Raw genomic sequence first — 20,095 nt, forward strand, 5'->3', positions numbered from 1 at the left:
AGATCATCAATGATCTACAATCACGCTTTTTGTAGGGTCATAGTTTAAAAGATTTCCATGAGCTCTTTGCCCTTCAAACACTCTTGCATGATTCATGGCAGGGAAAAGATTTGAATCCTTGGCCTATTCTGGAACTAAGAATATATTTTAAAAAAATTCAATTTAAATGCAACTGTGGCTCAGGTGTTTAATTAAATAGCTTGCCCTCTAAAATGACACAACTAATGCAGAGTAAGGCTGAAATTTGAACCAGGTTTCTAGCTTCTTGTTCAGTACTAAACCCTAATATCCTCTTACTCACTACTGGCAGAATTCACAATTCCTGCATGGTTAGGTTCTCTTTGCCCCCATCCTAACAGTGTTGGGATGCCAAACTGTCAGAGCAGACTTAAGTACAGGAAGTACAGGAACAACATATCAGGGACCAGCTGCTTGGTTTGGGAGGTAGAGGCCCTTGGGATGGCAGTCAGGTGTACAGGGCAGAGGTTTTCTTCACCTCAGCCTCCTAAATGGGCCTGATAATTCTTGCTCTAAAGAATTAGGTGGTTGTTGTAAAGTTAAAAATAGATAATGATATGAAAGTCCTTTACCTAAGCTGAAACTACAGGTACAGACGTAAGGCATGATTGTTACAAGGGGCACTGGGTGGGAGGAAAAGTACTCCCTGAAAATGTATTTCCCATTCCTGGAAATATAATGCAAAATACTATTCTGAGGATGGTGGCTGAGAAAGGACATGATGTGGGCAATATCTCCATTTACTGATTTGTTCAACATGTATCTGGCAAACTTGGCCCATGTCTTGAGGGTATGTTTCTAGGAGGCCCCTGCCTCCTTTGCTGCCTCCAGAACTGCACATAGGAAGGCACCTGACATGTGTACACACCCAGCAGGCTCACATTATCAGGCTAGGGCACTGAACAAAATCTTAAAGGGAATTCATTTAAAGTGGTACCAACATTCCACACTAAATGCATCCAAAATATTTGATTGATTGAAACATTATTTTATGAAATAAAAACTGAAAGCAAATTTATCTTTTATTTATACAGTCTTTGTTTTAGATACAATCATGCATGGAAGAATTTTTTAATTTTTCTGAAAATCTAACTAATCGACTAACTACAGTAAACATCCTAAGATCAAGTTCTGCCAAAAAGTTTGAAGAGGTTTCAATTTTTCTGAGAGCTTCTGAAGACATCTTTTTCTTCTGAAGCTTTTATCTGGTAAAATCATCACTTTGTGGTTTTTTTCTTCAGCATTATCTGTCCTAACTCTGCCTTATCCTCATTTGTCAATGATTTAAGTGGGATTCAAGGCAGTCTCTCTTGTCACTTTCACTGACTTTGTAAATCTAGCCGTAAATGCAGGATTTCTCAGTTTCACTTGGCAAGTGATTTGCATTGCATTTGCATCATATTGGCAGGCACCTGCCATATCTGATAATCCTGGAGCTTCTGTAAGCAGTCCCTAGCTGATGTGACTAGTTTGGGGTGTGAGCTTCTAAGTGGGTCAGGAGGTTCTTGTCAAACAGTTTTAAAAGTGGTCAGGTTATTAAAGAGTTGATCATTTGTTTGCATTTAGAATCTTGTAACCACATAGACTCAGACAACAAACACTCAGGATCATATGCTTTTGCACTCTCTCTGGGTTGCATCAGATGGGGAGGATGGTGCCAGACATGCCATCAAGAGTGATATTAGGATCAACACACTCCTCAGTGCTAATTAAAATAATCTAATTTTTCCTGAGACCTTGGGCAAACTTCTTCCTCTCTGGCTTTGTGTGTAATATACTCTGATTTTAGTACTGCTCTAACATGCCACCCCTCCACCATCTCTGCATAAACACTGGTTCTCACCTTCCAGCCCCCTCCCTGTGGACTGCCAACTCTGGCCCAGGCCACAGCACCACCACAGTGGATATGACTCATGAGAGGACAGGGGACATGGTAGAAAGTATAGGAAGTTGTGGGATGAACATTCTGGATGCTTGCTTCAGCAAAGTGCCAAGAGATAGTCATATATATTTTGTTGGTATAGTCTGAATGGATTACAATCAATTCAAAAAACTAAATTGAGAGGATCAAAAAGGATTCTGAGTACACATTGGACTTTTTTTTATTGTGGTAAAAAATTCACGATGTAAAATTTATCATTTTAATGATTTTTCCACTTTAAAGTGTACACGTCTGTGGTATTAAGTATACTCACATTGTTGTGTAACCATCACCACTACCCATCTCTAGAACTTTCTCTCATCACTCAAACTGAAAGTCTGCACCCTTTAAACATCAAGTCCTCATTTCCCCTTTACTTTCTGTCTCTATGAATTTGACTACTTACATTATATAAGTGAAATCATACAGGATTTGTTCTTGAGTGCAATAGTATTTCACTTAGCATAATGTCCTCAAAGGTCATCCATGTTGTGACATGTGTGAAAATTTCATTCCTTTTTAAGGCTGAATAATATTCCTTTGTATGTATATATCACATTTTGCTTACCCATTCATTCAAAGGACACTGGTTTATTTCTATATTTTGGTTATTGTGAATAATGCTGCTATGAACATGGGTGTGCAAATATTTGCTTGAGTCTTTGCTTTCAGTTCTTTTGAGGTGGGGTTGGTTTTGTCAAGCTTAAATCCTAAAACATGTCTGTTTTCTCTCACTTGAAAATAAGGTTAAAAAATTGGGTATCATGTGATATTAATCTGCTCATTTACAAAACTTCCCTTAGAGTTATAGCTCATAAAAGAAAAGACTTGAGAGTTCATGTGAATTGCCTTTGTATACATCGTGGAAGAAGAAATAAACTTAGAAGTATCCTCTAAAAGGAAGGAGAACTAGAGCTTTTAGGAGCCAGTTTTCAGAGGATCTTTCTGTATAAGCATTACACAAGAAGGGCCTGAACAGGTGAGGTAGTGAGTAAACCAGCACGGGATGGGAGGAATCTCCAAGGTTCTCCCATGAATAGATGTCTCCAGACATTATTATCACACTTCTCCCCCTTCCTCTCTCCTTTTTCTGAAACATTTCCTACTCATGATTGTTCATTTTGTACCTGATTTCATATTCTGCTGTGTAGTGCCCTAAACTATTTAATGTGTGTGAATCTTGGAGTTCCAGTGTTTGGCAAGACTGACATACATACTTTTCCTCAAATTCTGTGAACCCAGTCAGTTTATTGAAAAGTCATTTTGGCAAGAAATTGGAAATTTTATCTGACATAGACATATGCCTTGTGTATATAAGAGAGAGAGAGAGAGGAAGGGATTCTAACCTAATGCTCTCTGAATGGACTAGTAATAGTCCTGTTTCCTTTCTTTTTTCTTCCAGGTACTTCTGGCCCTTTACCATTTTCTATTCTTCCTTTTTCAAGGAAGAAGAGCAGGCAATTATTCACCTGTGATATCAGGAAATCATTATTAGTCCAAGAAGCTGTTCTCTAATCCTTTAGGGAGTGTTTGTGTTAGGGGAGATTGTGCCTATAAAGCTCTCTTAATGATTTAGCTAGTACTCCCCCATGTACCCTGTTAGCAAGGAGAGGGTTTGTTTTTGGAGAGCTGCCAGTGAAGCATTTCAAAGGTAATTGGCAAACGATGTCTTAGAGACAATGCAAAAAATTACATTGAATTTTCCTAGTCTGCAATTGGAAGTGGTCCCTTCTCTGCAAGGCAACCCAATAGCTTATAATAATTACCTATGGAAAATTATATTTTCAAGACCCAATTAATTTCCTACCCACTGGAGATTATGAAAGGACTGTCAGCCAGAAAATAAAAATAGCTTAGTGGAGTGTCTTTTTTTTTTTTTCTTTGCAACAGAGAAATCATGTTTCTTTTGCTGTTTTCAAACAAAACAAAGCCCTGTATTTGGGCCCAGGATTATGGGCAAGACTGGAGCAGCAGCAGTAATAATAAGGAAGGAGTGGGCTGTTCATTTATACATTTGATCTATCAACTGATCTGGAGCATAATTAAAAGGTTCCCTTTAGGCTATCTGTTGGAGCTGATGAATGGTTGTGGTTAGTGGGTGCCAAAATGCTGATCTGCCTCAGGGCCAAGTTTGAGGGGTGGGCATCTTCTGGAGAGGTGTTGGCTTCTGGTCTCCATTCTTTGGTTTTTCTCATGAATTTTACTCTGGTCTCTCTACATGCACAGTCCTTGAGAACCCCTCATATTCCCTTAGTTTGAGCTCCCTCACAGGCAGACCCTGAGACAAGGGTTGATGCAGGAATATTTTCCAAGGAAGTACAATGAAGGAATAAGAGAGTGAGACAAGCAAGCAAAGTAAGACCAAAAATATGTGTTGTGCTGTAGTTACCACTGTGGGCAATTGGGGTTCATCCCACTGGGAAGTCTAATGACTTTTAAGAATATACCTAAGAATTGTTCCCAAATGACTGAGGAAGCCAGAGTATTTATTTATCGTTTCCTATTGATTAATTCTCTGGTCCTTCTGGCTTTCCTTGTGTTGGGCCAGCACAGTTCAGTGGTCAGAGAACATTCTTAGAGTGAGATCCAAGGAGCTATCAGCATGAACTGGATCTGTTCGTAAACATCCTCTTGGACCTGTTGAGAAGATACAATTGCAGCACCAACAGGGTTTATTATGATTCTTCCTCTGGCTTCTCATCTTCCAATTATCCCACGAACACAGGCCTGAACAGAATTCCTTGGTCCCTTCCTACTGTTTGTACTCCTCTCCCTGGGACACTTCAGTCACAATTGCCCATCTGTAAAATGGGGTGATGACAGCTTCCTGTAGGAGACACCTCTTGATTCGTGTGTCTAGCTCTTTATCTTTTCTGGGAACTACCCTATGTGCCCTCCATATTCTGGAAATTGTTGCTTTATCTTCCTTCCAACCACATGATTTCTCTGTGTGTCCCTGTCCCCCAGTTATAGGTGATTGGTTCAGAGATGGGCACCACAAGCTGGGCCAATTGAATCATGTGCCTAAGAATTCATACTTGGGACAGAGAAATAGTGCTGACACATATCAAGTTTGGGAGTTGTTGGTGATCATATTCCACTAAATAAACTAGGCCCACAGTGAGTTGCTCTACTGCCGTGAAGCACAGTGAAGCTGAACTTTGGAGAGGAGGACAGACAAGAGGAGAGAGAACAGTCCTGAGAGTGTTCAAGTGTGGTTCCATTTCTTCCTAGAGGTTATGCAGCTTCCTTACCCAAGGTAACTTTTCTACAAGGTAACTCTCTTCCATCAACATTCTCTTTTACACTAACTTTAGTGATGGAAGGAGTAGAGGTCTAACTTGAAACAGATGTGCTTTATGTTTATGGGGTCCTTCTAATAAGCCTATGGAATGGAAGTGTATAGCACAATGCTTAGCATACAACCGGTCCTCAACAAACAGCAGCTATTCTTATTTTTAATAATGACTCCTGCATTCCAGTCCTACCTGACCTTACTCTTGACTTTTGGCAAACTCCTGATAAATGTCTCCAACACCTCAAACTCAATACAAATCCATTTCTCATCTAAGATCCACACTTATTTCATGTAAATGATCACCACATACCCAGCATTCAGTTCAGAAACATGAGAATGTACTTTTTCTTATGCCTCACAGCCAATCAATCAATGTATTTGGTGAATTTCCTTTCATAGATAGTTCTCAAGTCCATTCATTTCTTTCTACTCAGATAACTACCACTCTGGTCCCTCTCTTATCATTTATCATCTGAATTACAGCAAACATGTCTAATAAATCTCCCAATCACCAATTTTCCCTCTTTTAATTTGGTATTTTTTAAGGCTTTCTGTTGAGGCAATGGAATCCTTTATTCACATCAAATCTTACGTGAAACTCTAATTATAAAGTACACAAAGTTGAAACTACTCTAGCTAAAAAGAGGAGAGTGGAGGATATTGAGCTCCTTCTGCCCACCTGTCCCCCCAACCCTGGCCTTTGTCCATCTCAGAAGAATACATGAGCAAAGAGATGAGGGAGGAGGAACATTCAGTCCCAAAGATATCAAGGAGAACAATATTCCAGATAGCAGTAACACTTAGTACAAAGACCCTAGGAGCTGGAGAGGTTTGAGGAGCAGCTGGGAAGCCAGTGTTGATTGAGCAAACTGAGAAGAGGGGAGTGTTGTGAGACCGAAGTCAGGGAAGGGACCTGGCTTGATCATTCAGGACCTTCATAGACATTGGGGATGCTTTAGCTTTCACTGTAAGTGAGATGGGAGCCATTGAAGGGTTCTGAGCATAGTTGTTACCTGATTGGACTTGTACCCTAAAATGATCAGTTGGACAGAATAAACAAACAAACAATCAAACAGAAAGCAGAAACAAACTATACAGACAACAAACTTCTTGTTGAAGGGGGAGATGTATGGGAGGATAGGTGGAGAGCAGTGGGAGATACAGTCTTCCAGTTACAGAATGAATAAGTCATGGGAATAAAAAGCACAGCATAGAGAATATAACTAATGTATTGTAATAATGTATGGGGACAGATGGTAGGTACACTTGTGGTGAGCATAGTGTAACATAAATTTGTTGAGTCACTATGCTGTACACCTTAAACTAATGTAACATTGTGTGAACTGTACTTCAATTAAGAAAATGAAAAAAAAAATGAAAGAATCACTCAGGTCACTGTATGGAGAATAGACATAGGGAGGTGATGATGAGAGTGGATAGTGAGGAGGCTGTTGCAATAATTTAGGCAAGAGATGACCAGCATAGTGGCAGGAGAGGTGGGAGTCTGGATTCCATGTGTATTTGAAAGTGGAATCAACAGTATTTGCTAAAAGATTATATGTGGAGTGTAAAGGAAAAGGAAAAGGAAAAGAAAGATGGCACTTTTTTTTTTTTTTTTTTTTTTTTTTTGCCTGAATCCCTAGAAGAATAATTCCCTTAGTGTAGGTGGAGTAGCCTGCCAGTAGAGTGGGCATTGGAAGCCACAATATTGACTTTATTACAGGAGAATTTTACATACTACTTTATTGACATTGTCTTAGACTTCTTTTGATAGTTACCTATTTTCAAAAATCAGAGCTATTAAGGAAATATTATTCACTTTTCAGAAATTTTAGATTCAAGTTGATTTAAATAGTGAAATAGTAAACTCTCATAGGATATCTAGAATGTGAACCAATTAACATAAGTTCTTAGAAACACATTTATTATATGAAGGTCAGCCAAAGAAAGTAAAGATGAGGCTGAGCAGCATTTGGTGAGAGCTGTGGCACTCACTGCTTCAGTACCTTGGTGGGGATGTCCTTCTGTTCTAGAATGTTCTGCTCTTATACTCAGTACAATGATGACCACACACCACAGGTAATTCCATGCAGCAGAGAAGAACCTTTTCAGGGGCTTAGACAGAGAGGGCTCACCTGGCTATGGTGGTCAGAGTGGGACATTGTATACTTTGTAGATGTTGAGTCTACAAATATTCATGTTTTTAAACAACTGTAGAATAGTTATATTACATTTATAGTTTCTATTAATATTTATTATTTTATTTATGTTTATATATTGCCATTTACATTTTTATTTATATATTGCCAATGTCTAACACAGAAGCATAGCAGGAGCCCATACATGAGAATGAATAAATGAGTGAATATTGCTTTAAAAGGCACATGCAGAGAAGACTGTGATAGCCCACATTGATTTTATCTGCTTTCCACACTCAGTCATTGCCTTAAGGTGTTTTTAGATAGGACTGCTGGCCACACTATTTCATTTTCCCTGCTCAACTGATATAATTATGTATCCTTCTCTGATCATTTCCCCAACTCCACCTACTGGGAACATTTGCATCAGTAAGTTACAGAAAAACCTAACTTGAAGGTGAATTTGGAGGTGAACAACCTGGGGATTTTACAATAAGGGTGGCTCAGTTGGTTGAGCGGCTGCCTTCAGCTCAGGTCATGATCCTGGTGTCCTGGGATCGAGTCCCACATTGGGCTCCTTGTTCATTGGGGAGCCTGCTTCTCCCTCTGCCTCTGCTGCCACTCTGTTTGCCTGTGTTCACTCTCTCTGACAAATAAATAAATTTTTAAATATCTTAAAAAAAAAAAAAAAAAGAATCCAGGCTTGTCTTCAGCTCTGGTCTGTCATTCTTAGGTTGGATTTCATCCTTAAGCTTATCAGCTCATTTTTTTTAAGATAACAGATATTCTTCCAGAAATTGAATGCTTATTCCAAAGAAGAGGAAGTGAGAAAAGATAAAAGAAAAATAATAACCATGTCCATTACCTTTTACTAGGAAAAAGATTTTTTCCCAGAAACCCTGAAGCAGACTTCCTTTTAGGTCTCATTAGCCATAACTGTGTTATAAGATTGGCTTTCACACAAAGGTGTCTGGCCAAAAGATCATTTTTAGCAGATCATGTTTGTGCTCCAAAAAACCAGGGTTCTATTAAAATGAGGGAAATAGATATTAAATTGGCAACTAATAGATTTGTTATACCAAATAAGCTTTAAATTCTATGGCCACTGAGTCCATGTTTTCTACTTTGGTCTTTATTGAGGACCCCCAGGTACCACAGAAGAAAACTAAACACTTATTGACTGGGTAGATTTCAGTGACAGCAAGCCAGGGAGTCTGTCTAAATCTACAAATTCAGAGAAGTTTGTCCTTTTGATCTCTGGCACTTTCACTAACAACCAGACCTTAACCTTGAGATGAAAGCATTGTGTTTCTGCCAAAGAGTGCTGAATGGCTTGTTAAGGGCTCCCTTTAGCTGCCAAGACTCATCATCAAACTATCCTTGACAAATTTTAATTTTAGTTAAAAGTAATTGGCCTAATATGAATTAGACTGACAGCCAACTTTCAGAATAGCCTCTAATAATCCATAATATCTATGCTACCCTGAGGATTCAAGTTGACATCGCCAAAGATAATAATTAGAGGATGTAGGAGCTAATAGTGAGGGCTAATTAAAGGTCTTGTTTCATGTATATTTCCCACTTAAAGGAAGGAGATAGAGAGCTCTTGAGAGAAGTAATAAGCTTCTGGGAAAGGTAACCTCCCTTAGCATTTTAGAATGACGTCAAGATGTTAACTTCAGCAAGTTCCTCCTCAGCACAGGGATAAGCCCCATGAAGAGGAGAGGTATAAATATCCAAAAACTTGGGAGAAAAGGCTAACATTAGAAGTTGTGTTTCATATAATTGAACAGCATATGTGTGAAACTGGATTCAGATTTCAGCACTGACACTTGTTTTGACACTTCAGGCAACTTATTTATGTCCTTGTAGTTGCTTTTCTAATCTGGAAATTAATCTAATCTGGATACCAATAGTGTATCTTCACAGAACTGAAGCAAGAGTTAACATGAGATAATAAATGTAAGCACATAGTCCAGAGCTTGGCAAGTACAATTGAACCTGTTAAAGATGGTTGTTTGGCAGAGCATGTTGGCATGCGGGTCAGGGTTCAGGCTGCTAAGATTACCCACACATCCTTACCTCCCCACTTCTGGTTTCCACTGCATGCATGGAATTTTAGTGAAGATAAAGAATTTTATGTCCTAGAAAGCTCGGGCAAATGTTTATATACTTACCTGTTTAATAAGAACTTATTGAGTTCCTTCTGTTTATGTATGTGTGCATATGCATACATATATGCATTACACACACACACACACACACACACACAGGGTTGAACAGTGTGATACCTGTATCTAGGCTCTGTGGATCCCAGTGGAGGAAGCTTGTATGTGCATCAGTAGGTAAAACACAAAGCAGAGTCTCTTGGTCACTCTACAAGAGGGATAAGGAAGCACAATGAGAACACAAGGGGAGAGTCTGGAATGGTTTTGTGGGGGAAGAGGCAATTAAGCTGAGTCTTGAAGAGCTCCATTGGCACAAGTGGAGATCTGAGAGGTCAACCATTCCAGTTAGAGGAGACAACAGAACATGCAAGGTAATTTCAAGGACCAAAAGTAATTCGTTTTGGCTACAGCCTCACTGGTCAGAAAAGAAGGCATCAGGGGCCATGGTGAACATGGCAGGCTGTGAGACTCACTTATAAAAGGCCTTCAATACCATCTTTGGGGGGAGAAGGAAAAGGAGGAGATCTGCATGCAGATGTGTAGAGTGGTAGGTGACATATTTTGGGGATTAACACCCTGCAGCGATCCTGGGCTTTACAAAAGCAGAGGCCCCATGAAGAAGCATGTTAATTTATCTTTGGAAAGAGCTTTGGCAAAAGCCTCTCTCTTTCCATGGAAACAGTGGTTGCATGTTCCCTGGCACATAGGACTAATGGTGTTTCTATTCTTTCAAAGAGCAAAGTTTATGCTTCTATTGTTGTTGTTCTTTTCCCTCAGTCATCTCCCAATCACTTCTGCATGTTGTGAAAATATCATTGGATGGGGAATGGGAGGGTTCAGAAGTTCCATCAAATGTCAGAATCTGCTCACCTTGTCTTCTGCTTCCTGATTACCTGACTCCCATTTTATGAGGTGCACCAGACACAGACAGCAGGCAAAAGTATGCAGAGAGTTTGAAGCAGATTTGCTGCTCTCTCAAGTAGTTAATAAATTGCATGCCTGTATCCTCCTTTCTACCTAGAAGATTTTCTTTCAAATGAAAGGCATGACCAATGTCCAAAAGGGAGCCTCTCAACACAGAAGAGCTTAATAGAAGATGATGGCTAATCGATCAGCCAAAGACTCTCACCCCTAGCAGCCCTGTGGCCAGAATTGCCCACCTGCCCATTCAGAGCAGTAACAGCTGCTCCATGAACATTCCTTTCCCTTCATGTCCATTGCTGGGACCAAAGCTGGGATGATAAGATGAGTTATGAACCAATGACTTGGTTCATGAATTTTTAAATTATCTCCTTGCTCTTAGTTTGGAACTGTCAGGTACTCCTCCCCTTCCTCCAGGGCTCCATTTTTCTGCAACAGCTCTCCCAGACTAAGTCTTGGAACCTCTCGAGGTGGAGAGTCTACCTTGAGAAATGGGATTGTCTCCGAATGCCCTGTAGTTGAGTGGTGACAAGGAAGAGAGCTCTTAGCATAATTCAAGGGATGGATAGAGGTCAGAGAGGGATGGGGGAACTCAGAGGTGATGCCATGACCCTCTCTGTGGAGGCTACCCAGTGTTGAGTACATATCCTCACAAATGACCACAGATGGTCTCTTTCATGTAGCATGCCTGGAGAGTTCCCTCATGATAATTAGCTTCCTGTCATGGTTGCTAAAACCCATTTACCCACTATTAGTGAGGAACTGCTCTGCTTCAATTACCTATTCCCAGCACCAATAAAGTGCATATTGGCAACTCTGAACTCAAGCACATACTCTCTTTCATGGAGTAGCTCCAATTTCCATCCACAATGATTTTATTATGGTGAAACATTTTACTTCTGATTAACCTGAAACAGTTTTTAAGTCTTTGCTTTCAGAGATCTGGGGAAGTCTGTGAATGTGTGAATGGACCATTTTGGACAACAAATACAATCTTTGGGTGGGGACTTGACCTAAAGTTCTTTTTTTTTTTTTAAATTTTTTATTTTTTATAAACATATATTTTTATCCCCAGGGGTACAGGTCTGTGAATTGCCAGTTGACCTAAAGTTCTTAAAAGCCCTGTCCCAAGATCTAAATTCCTTCTCACTCAGTCCTTCTTATCAGCTGAAATTTAACTGTTCCTTTGCAGACAAAATATCCCATTGGGTCTTAACATCATAGTACAGCCTTCTAACAGCTGCAGTTATTTTTCTGGAGACCAGAGTTTACTCTTCCTGCACTTTGGAAGGCCAAATGAGCAAGATAATGCCCTTCAGTAAATCTGACAATGAAGGCTGCTTTGAGTAGGTGTAGAAATGCTACAGTCCCTTTTTCCCTCTAGTAGGTAACTCTGACAGTGGTGTTCTACACTGGTTCTTGGTATTCCCCAGAAAGATCAAGCTCTAGTTGTCTGTAGTAGTAATTAGCTTATTAACTCACCTTTTATTGGTTACTTTCTGCTCTATCTTACTTTTCTACTCCCTTCCCTATGTTTCCTGGGATTACCTTCTGAATAAATTTCTTACTCTTGAATCCTTGTCTCAGCATTTGTTTCTGGAAGAACCAGAGACAAAAATGCCATCAGGAGGAATGGAGGTGGGAGGGGCAAGATGGTGGAGAAGCAGGAGACCTTGTTTCAACTGGTCCCCTAAAATGAGTTAGATATCTACCAGAACACTGAACACCCATGAAATCAGCCTGGGATGTAAGATTATACACTTCTGGATCTCTACGGGGACAGAAGACATCAGTGGAGAGGTAAAGCAGAGTGGGAATGCTTGGACTGATATCAGAGGATAAACAGAAGTGGAGGGAGACACCAGAAGCAACCCACTGGAAAGTAATACCCCAATAAGAAAGTGCCCTGTGACTGGGGGCCAGCATTAACTTGGAGTCTAGTTAAAAGCACTTGAAAAGAGCAAAAGATCTTAATGGGTAACTGGTAGAATTGGGTGGTCATGGGCATGACCCTAAGCCCATGGCCCCAGGACAATTACTGCTGGTGACCACTCATGCCAGAGAGTCTAGTGGGGCCTCAAGTCTGTGGTCCCTGAGCCTGCAGCTTTCCACTGTTTGCACCACCACTCTGGCTAGGCACACTTCCACCTGCACCTTAGAGAGCGTGGTGTGGGCACGAGCTGGTGGTATCTAGGACCACAGCCTTCTCTGACCAGTGGCACGGTCTGAGAGCACTCAGACTTTGCCTGAGGCAACCCAGTGTGATCTCTGGTTGGGATCTTGTCGGGATCCCTGGGCCAAAAGCCTCCTGTGACCTGCATGGATGCAGGGTCTCAGTGTACCTGGCATGGGCCTGGACTCCACAGAGAAGTCCCAACAAATGTAGTCACCAGAAGTGGCCTCCCTGGACCAACATTGCCTGCGTTTTTAGTGGCATGGAGATGCAGAGACAAACAGGGGCCTCAGGTGATACTGGGACAGTGGCTAGGGGCTGTATACCACTTGTGGGAGGATACACAGTAAGGCAGAATTTGCAGAAGGACAGTCTGTGTGTTCTGGGCTACCTAGAGGGGGAAGCTTCTCTCTGAGGCAGAGGTCTGGGTGCAGACAGATACTTTCTTTGCTCTGATTCTCTGAAAAGCCAAAAAAAAAAAAAAAAAAAAAAAAAAGCAACCAAAGAACAAAAGCTTCCAGATAACAAAAGTCTGAAAAACCAGGTTTTCCAATAGAGCACAGCCTTTTCATAGGGGGCAGAACAACTCAACCCAAGCAAGATTGACTGGAAAACAACACAGAAGGCCCCTCCCCAAGAAGACAAGCCAAAAGAACAAGAGGACTACCACCACAGGGTCCCCATAAAACTGTAAAACCCCATCATCAGGGGAAAACAATATATTAACCTCTCGATATTGCCCCCAAATCTCTATATTTCATGGGTGCAACATTTCTTTCTTTCTACTTTTTAAAAATAATTCTCATGATTTTTGTTCTTTTAATTTTTTTAACCTACTTACCATTACAACTAGAGGTTTAATAAACATATTCAATAATAACTTTTTAACTTGAAATTTTTTCATACATATACATGTGTTTCTTTTCTTTTTCTTTAATATACATATAGATATAAGCTTCAAGGTAATCCTTTTCCCTATTCAATACTACCCCTATATATAAACCAGTTTTAATCTCCCTGTATCTCTGGAAAGTTGAGTCCTTTAACAAAGATAACAAGATACACCCAGGAAGAACCCAATATTATCTTCCTTGCCAACATCAAGGACTTATAACTACCCTCCCATCTTATTCTTCAATCAGTGTTTCTGTGTATTTTCTTTCTTTCTTTCTTTCTTTCTTTCTTTTTTTTTTGGTGCTGCTATTATATAAATCTTATTCCTGGGATTTATTTTGGCTGGGTTTTTCTTTCTTTCTTTTTTTTTTCTTTTCATTTACTCTTGTTGGTCTTTTTATTTGTTCATATTTGTTTCTGTACTTTATAAATCTTACTTCTGGGCTTATATTGGCTGGACTCTCTCTTCTTTCCCTCTTCCTCTCTCTTTTTCTTTTTTCTTTCTTTTTGGTGGTGACTTCCAATTGCTCCAAAACTTTCCAGGGTGCACCTTGCCTGGATCATGATTCATATATTCAGCTATACATTCCCTTCAACCACCTGCCACCAAAATGACTAAGAGGAGGAACACCCAACAGAGGAAAATTCAGAGACTGTGCCTTCTGCCACAGAACTATTGGATATGGACATAAACAGTATGTTAGAAAGGGAATTCAGGGTAACAATTTTCCAGGCAATGGCTAGGTTGGAGAAGACCATTAGTGACAACAGAATCTATAAGGGCAGAAGTGAAAGCCACCCAGACAGAAGTAAAAATGCTACCAATGAGATATAATCTAATCTAAATACTCTAACAGCTAGGGTAACCGATACAGAAGGTAGAATTAGTGATCTAGAGGACAAACTGATGGAAAGAAGGATCAGGAGAAGGCATGGAAGAAACAGCTTAGAAGCCATGAAAACAGAATTAGGGAAATAAATCATGCCATAAAACATTCTAAAGTTAGAATTATTGGGATCCCTCAGGGAGTGGAGAAAGAGATAAGGCTAGAAGATATAGTTGAACAAATTCTGGATGAAAATTTCCCCATTGTAGGGAATGGAACAAGTGTTTGTGTCCTAGAGGCAGAAGGGACTATCCCCATGATTAATGAATCTAGAAAGGCCTCAAGACAGGTGATTGTGAAAATGATGAATCAAAATTTCAGCCAGGAAGTCTTAAGGGCAACCAGGGGGAGGAGATTCCTCATGTAAAGAAGAAGGACCATCAGAATAACATCAGACCTGTCCACAGAAACCTGGCAAACCAGGAAAGGCTGGCAAGACATATTCAGGGCACTAAGTGAGAAGAACATACAGCTAAGAATATTTTATCCAGCAAGATTGACATTCAAAATGGATGGAGAGATAAAGGGCTTCTGAGACTGGCACAGTTTAAAAGAGTTTGTGACCACCAAGCTGGCACTACAAGAAATATTAAGAGGGGGCTATATAAAAGAATAAAGAACCCAAGAGTGACATAGAACAGAAATTTACAGAGACAATCCATAGAAACAAGGACCTCACAGGCAACATGATGTCAATAAAAACGTATCTTTCAATAATCATTCTCAATGTGAATGGCCTAAATGCTCCCATAAAATGGCACAAGGCTGCAGATTGGCTAAAATGACAGGACCTGTCCATATGCTGTCGACAAGAGATACATCTGGAACCTAAAGATACCTCCAGACTCAAAGTGAAAGGATGGAGAAACATCTTTCATGCCAGTGGGCCTCCAGAGAAAGCTGGGGTAGAGATTCTCATAACAGATAAATTAGATTTTAAACTAAGAACTATAGTCAGAGATGAATAAGAACACTATATAATTCTTCAAGGGTCTATCTACTAACAAGATCTAACAATGGTAAATATTTATGCCCTCAATATGGGAGCAGCCAACTACATAAGACAAATGTTAATCAAGATAAAGAGTCATATTGATATGAATACATTAATAGTAGGGGATCTTAACATGTCACTAAGCAGAAAATCAATAAAGAAACAAGAGCATTGAATGACACATTGGACCAGATGGACCTCATTGATATATACAGAACATTCCACCCTAGAGAAAATGAATAGTCCTTCTCAAGCACACATGGAACATTCTCCAGAAAAGACCACATACTGGGTCACAAATCAGGGCTCAGCCAATACCAAAAGATTGAGATTATTTGCTGTATATGCTCAGAGCACAATGCTTTGAAACTGGAACTCAACCACAAGAAAATTTTGGAAGGAATTCAACACTTGAAAGCTAAAGACTATCCTGCTCAAGAATGCTTGGATCAGAGACAAGATGGTGGAGAAGTAGGAGGAGGCGCCATTTCAACCTGTCCCCTAAAGTAAGCTGATTACCTACCAAAGAACTCTGATCACCCATGAAACCAGCCTGAGATTAGAATTATACATTTCTGGATCTCTATGGGGGCAGAAGACACCAGTGGGCAGGTAAAGTGGAGTGGGAACATTGGACTTATATCAGAAGATAAACGAAAGGGGGAGGGAGCCACTAGAAGTGACCCATTGGAAAGTAATACTTCAATATGAGAGTGCCCTGTGATTGGGGACTAGCATTAACTTGGAGTCTGGTTGAAAGCACTCAAAAAGAGCAAAAGAAATTGGGAGAATAACGCAATTAGGGACAGGGGCTTAAGACCGCTGACCCAGAACAGCCACCACTGGTGCTGAGCCAGAGAGAGTGCAGTGAAGAAGCCAGGTCTTGGTCCCTGAGCCACTAGCATGCCTGAGAGCCCCTGAGTGTGAGTGAGCCTTGCCAGATGGCAGAACCACAGCATTTTGCACTCTGTACTTGCACACACTCTGCGCGACCAGAGTCCGAGTCATGCCCTATACCCTCCCAGGCACCAGCCAGCCAGGACTCTCTAGAATCTGGAGAGTCTGAGCACTCTCATCCAGGACCAGCGTGAAAATCTCAGTGCGATATCTCTGCTTGGGACCTCTTGGGCAGTCTGGAGCTGCCCAGACAGCCATGGCTAGTATTTCACGTGGTTTTGGGTACAAGCGGGAGTTGCTGTGACCCCAGAGACCGTGATTAGGAATGTGCTCTGCCAGCAGCAGAGGGGGAATTTATGTACTCTGGAGCACCCAGAGGGGAACAGACTGAGACTTCTCTCTGAGAGGGAGGTCTGGGTGTAGTTTGCTTTCCTCTAAACTTCCAAAGAACCACCAAAAGTTGCCAAAGGGAGAGAAAACAAACCAACCAATAAACAAAAAAGCCTCCAGAGAACAAAAGCCTGAAAAACCGGTTTCCTCAGAGCCCAGCCTCTTGATTGGGGCAGGAGGACTTAATTCTAGCAACACTCCCTGAAAACCACTGGGTAGGCCCCTCTCCCAGAAAGGCAGCCAAAAAAGCCCCCCAAACCAAAACCAAACCAAACCAAAACAAAACAAAGAAACAAACAAACAAAACCCACAAGAGACAACCACCACTACTTCATAAATACAACTTTTATTTTTGATTCGTTCCCACTATTCTGCCTTTAATTTTTTATATGATTTTTTTAACACACTTACCATCACAATGAGATGCCCAGTACATCAAATTCCATAATAACCTTTTAACCTGAACGTTTTTGATACATATACCTGTGTTTCTCTTTTGCTTTTCTATTTTTTAATTTTTTTAATTAAATTAAATTAATTATAATATTTTAAAATATTCATATAGAGATAAGCTTCAAGGTAATTCCCTTTCCCCAATTAATGCTACCCCTATAGGTAAACCAGTTTTAATCCCCCTTTATCTGAGGAAAGTTGAGTCCTTTAACAAAGATATCAAGATATATCCAGGAAGAATCAAAATAACCTTCCTCTCCCACACTGAGAATTTATAACCACCCTCCCATCTTTTTCTTCTGTCAGTGTTTCTTTGTATTAGTTTTTGTTCTGGTAGTATATAAATCTTATACTTGGGGTTGATTTTGACGGGGTTCTTTTATTTATTTATTTTTTCTCTTGTCATCTACTTCTGTCGGTCTTTTTGTTTTTCTCTTTTTGCTTGTATACTTCATAAATCTTACCTTTGGAGCCCATTTGGTCTGGGCCTTCTTATTTTTTTTTTTTCTTTTTAATCTTTCTTTTTCTTTTTTCCTGTCTCTCTCTCTCTTTTTTATTTTTTCTTTCTTTTTGTTGGGTGTTAGGTTCCCCAATAATGGGCCCGTGATTAAAGGAGTGAGACTGATATAAAGCAAAGGTCAAGCAAAGCTTTATTCCGCACCAAGCATCAAGAATCAGACCGAACGTTTGGAGCCACACCTCTTACAGAGAGGGCGACCTCTCTCTGCTTCACAGACTAACTTTTAAGGCAAAAACCATGCGGTTGGGCCTGGCCATGCACAGGTGACCAATGAAATTGTAACACACAGAGAAAGCTGCGCAGTCATGTTTGGTCACACATAAGTGACCAAATGAATTACAATTTACCCTAGTAGATATTTGAACCAGTCTATCACCTTGGTCAGAATTGGCACCCAAAAGCAGCCCAAAGGGTGGGGCCCATACTCCTTGGTAACTAGGGAGACAGTATGCGCTCCTCCACAGATCAGATGTCTCCACCTGGCCTGACCCACCCTTCTATTTGGGCTTTGTTACCTGGGACTGGTTTCCAGGACTTGTGTTTAAGTAAGTCCCCTGTGGGAAGGGAGGCAGGGACAGTTTAAACAACAAGGTTATTTTTAACAGATGGAAGCACTCTGGCTAAATAGGTCCTTACAGTGGGGACTCTGAACTGCTCAGAAGTGTGCCAGGGTGCATGTTGCCTGCAACATGGTCAATATGTTCAGCTACACATTTGTTCAGCGATCTCTCACCAAAATGACTAGAAGGAGAAATGCCCAACAGAAGAAAATTTCAGAGACTGAGCCCTCTCCATCAGAGCTATTGGATTTGGACATAGACAGTATATCGGAAAGGGAATTCAGACTAACAATTATCCAGGCATTGGCTAGGTTGGAGAAAGCCTTTGATGACAAAATGGAATTGATTAGGGCAGAAGTGAAAGCTACCAGGGATGACATTAACAATGTTCTCAATGAGTTCCAATTGAATCTAAATTCTCTAAAAGCTAGGGTAACTGAGGCAGAAGATAGAATTAGTGGTCTGGAGGACAAATAGATAGAGAAAAAGGATCAGAAGGAAGCCTGGAACAAACAGCTTAGAAACCATGAAAACAGAATTAAGGAAATAAATGATGCCATGAAAGGTTCCAACGTCAGAATTATTGGAATCCCTGAGGGGGAGGAGAAAGAAAGAAGACTAGAAGATAGAGTTGAACAAATGCTCCATGAAAATTTTCCCAATCTGGGGAATGGAACCAGCGTTCATGTCCTAGAGGCAGAAAGGTATCCCTCCAAGATCATAGAATCTAGAAAGATCTCAAGACACGTCATTGTGAAAATGATGAATCATAATTGTAGACAGGAGCTCTTGAAAGCAGCTAGGTTGAAGAAATTCCTTACATACAAAGGAAAGCCCATCAGAATAACATCAGACCTATCCATAGAAACCTGGCAAGCCAGAAAAGCATGGCAAGATGTATTCAGGGCACTAAAGGAGAAGAACATGCAGCCAAGAATACTTTATCCAGCAAGGCTGACATTCAAAATGGATGGAGAGATAAAGAGTTTCCAAGACTGGCAAGGTTTAAAAGAGTATGGGACCACCAAGCTGGCACTATAAGAAATATTAAGGGTGGGACCTATAAAAGGAAAAAGCCCAAGAATATAATTGAACAGAAAGATATGTAGACAATCTATAGAAACAAAGACTTCACAGGTAACGCAATGTCAATAAAAAGGTATCTCTCAATAATCACTCCCAATGTGAATGGATTAAATGCACCCATAAAACAACACAGGCTTGAAGATTGGATAAAACGACAGGACCCATCCATATGTTGTCTACAAGAGACATGTTTTGAACTTAAGGATTCATCCAGACTGTAAGTGAAAGGATGGAGAAGCATCTTGCATGCCAATGGGCTTCAAAAGAAAGCTGGGGTAGAGATTCTTATATCAGATAAATTAGATTTTAAATTAAAGAATGTAGTCAGAGATACAGAAGAACACTACATAATTCTTCAAGAGACTATTCACCAAGAAGATCTAACAATTGTAAATATTTATGCCCCCACTATGGAAGCAGCCAACTACATAAGCCAAATGTTAATGAAAATGAAAAGCCATATTGATATGAATACATGAATTGTGGGAGATCTTAACACACCACTCTCAGTAACAGACAGATCATCCAAGCAGAATATCAATAAAGAAAAAAGAGCATTGAGTGACTCATTAGACCAGATGGACCTCATAGATATATATAGAACATTCCACCCTAACACAATAGACTACTCATTCCTCTCGAGTGCACCTGGAACCTTCTCCAGAATAGACCACAAACTGGGTAAAAATCAGGGCTCAACTGATACCATAAGATTGAGATTATTCCCTGAATATTCTCAGATCATAATGCTTTGAAACTGGAGATCATCCACAAGGA

The sequence above is a fragment of the Mustela lutreola genome, chromosome 16 (genome assembly GCF_030435805.1).
Source record: "Mustela lutreola isolate mMusLut2 chromosome 16, mMusLut2.pri, whole genome shotgun sequence".
Lineage (NCBI taxonomy): Eukaryota > Metazoa > Chordata > Mammalia > Carnivora > Mustelidae > Mustela > Mustela lutreola.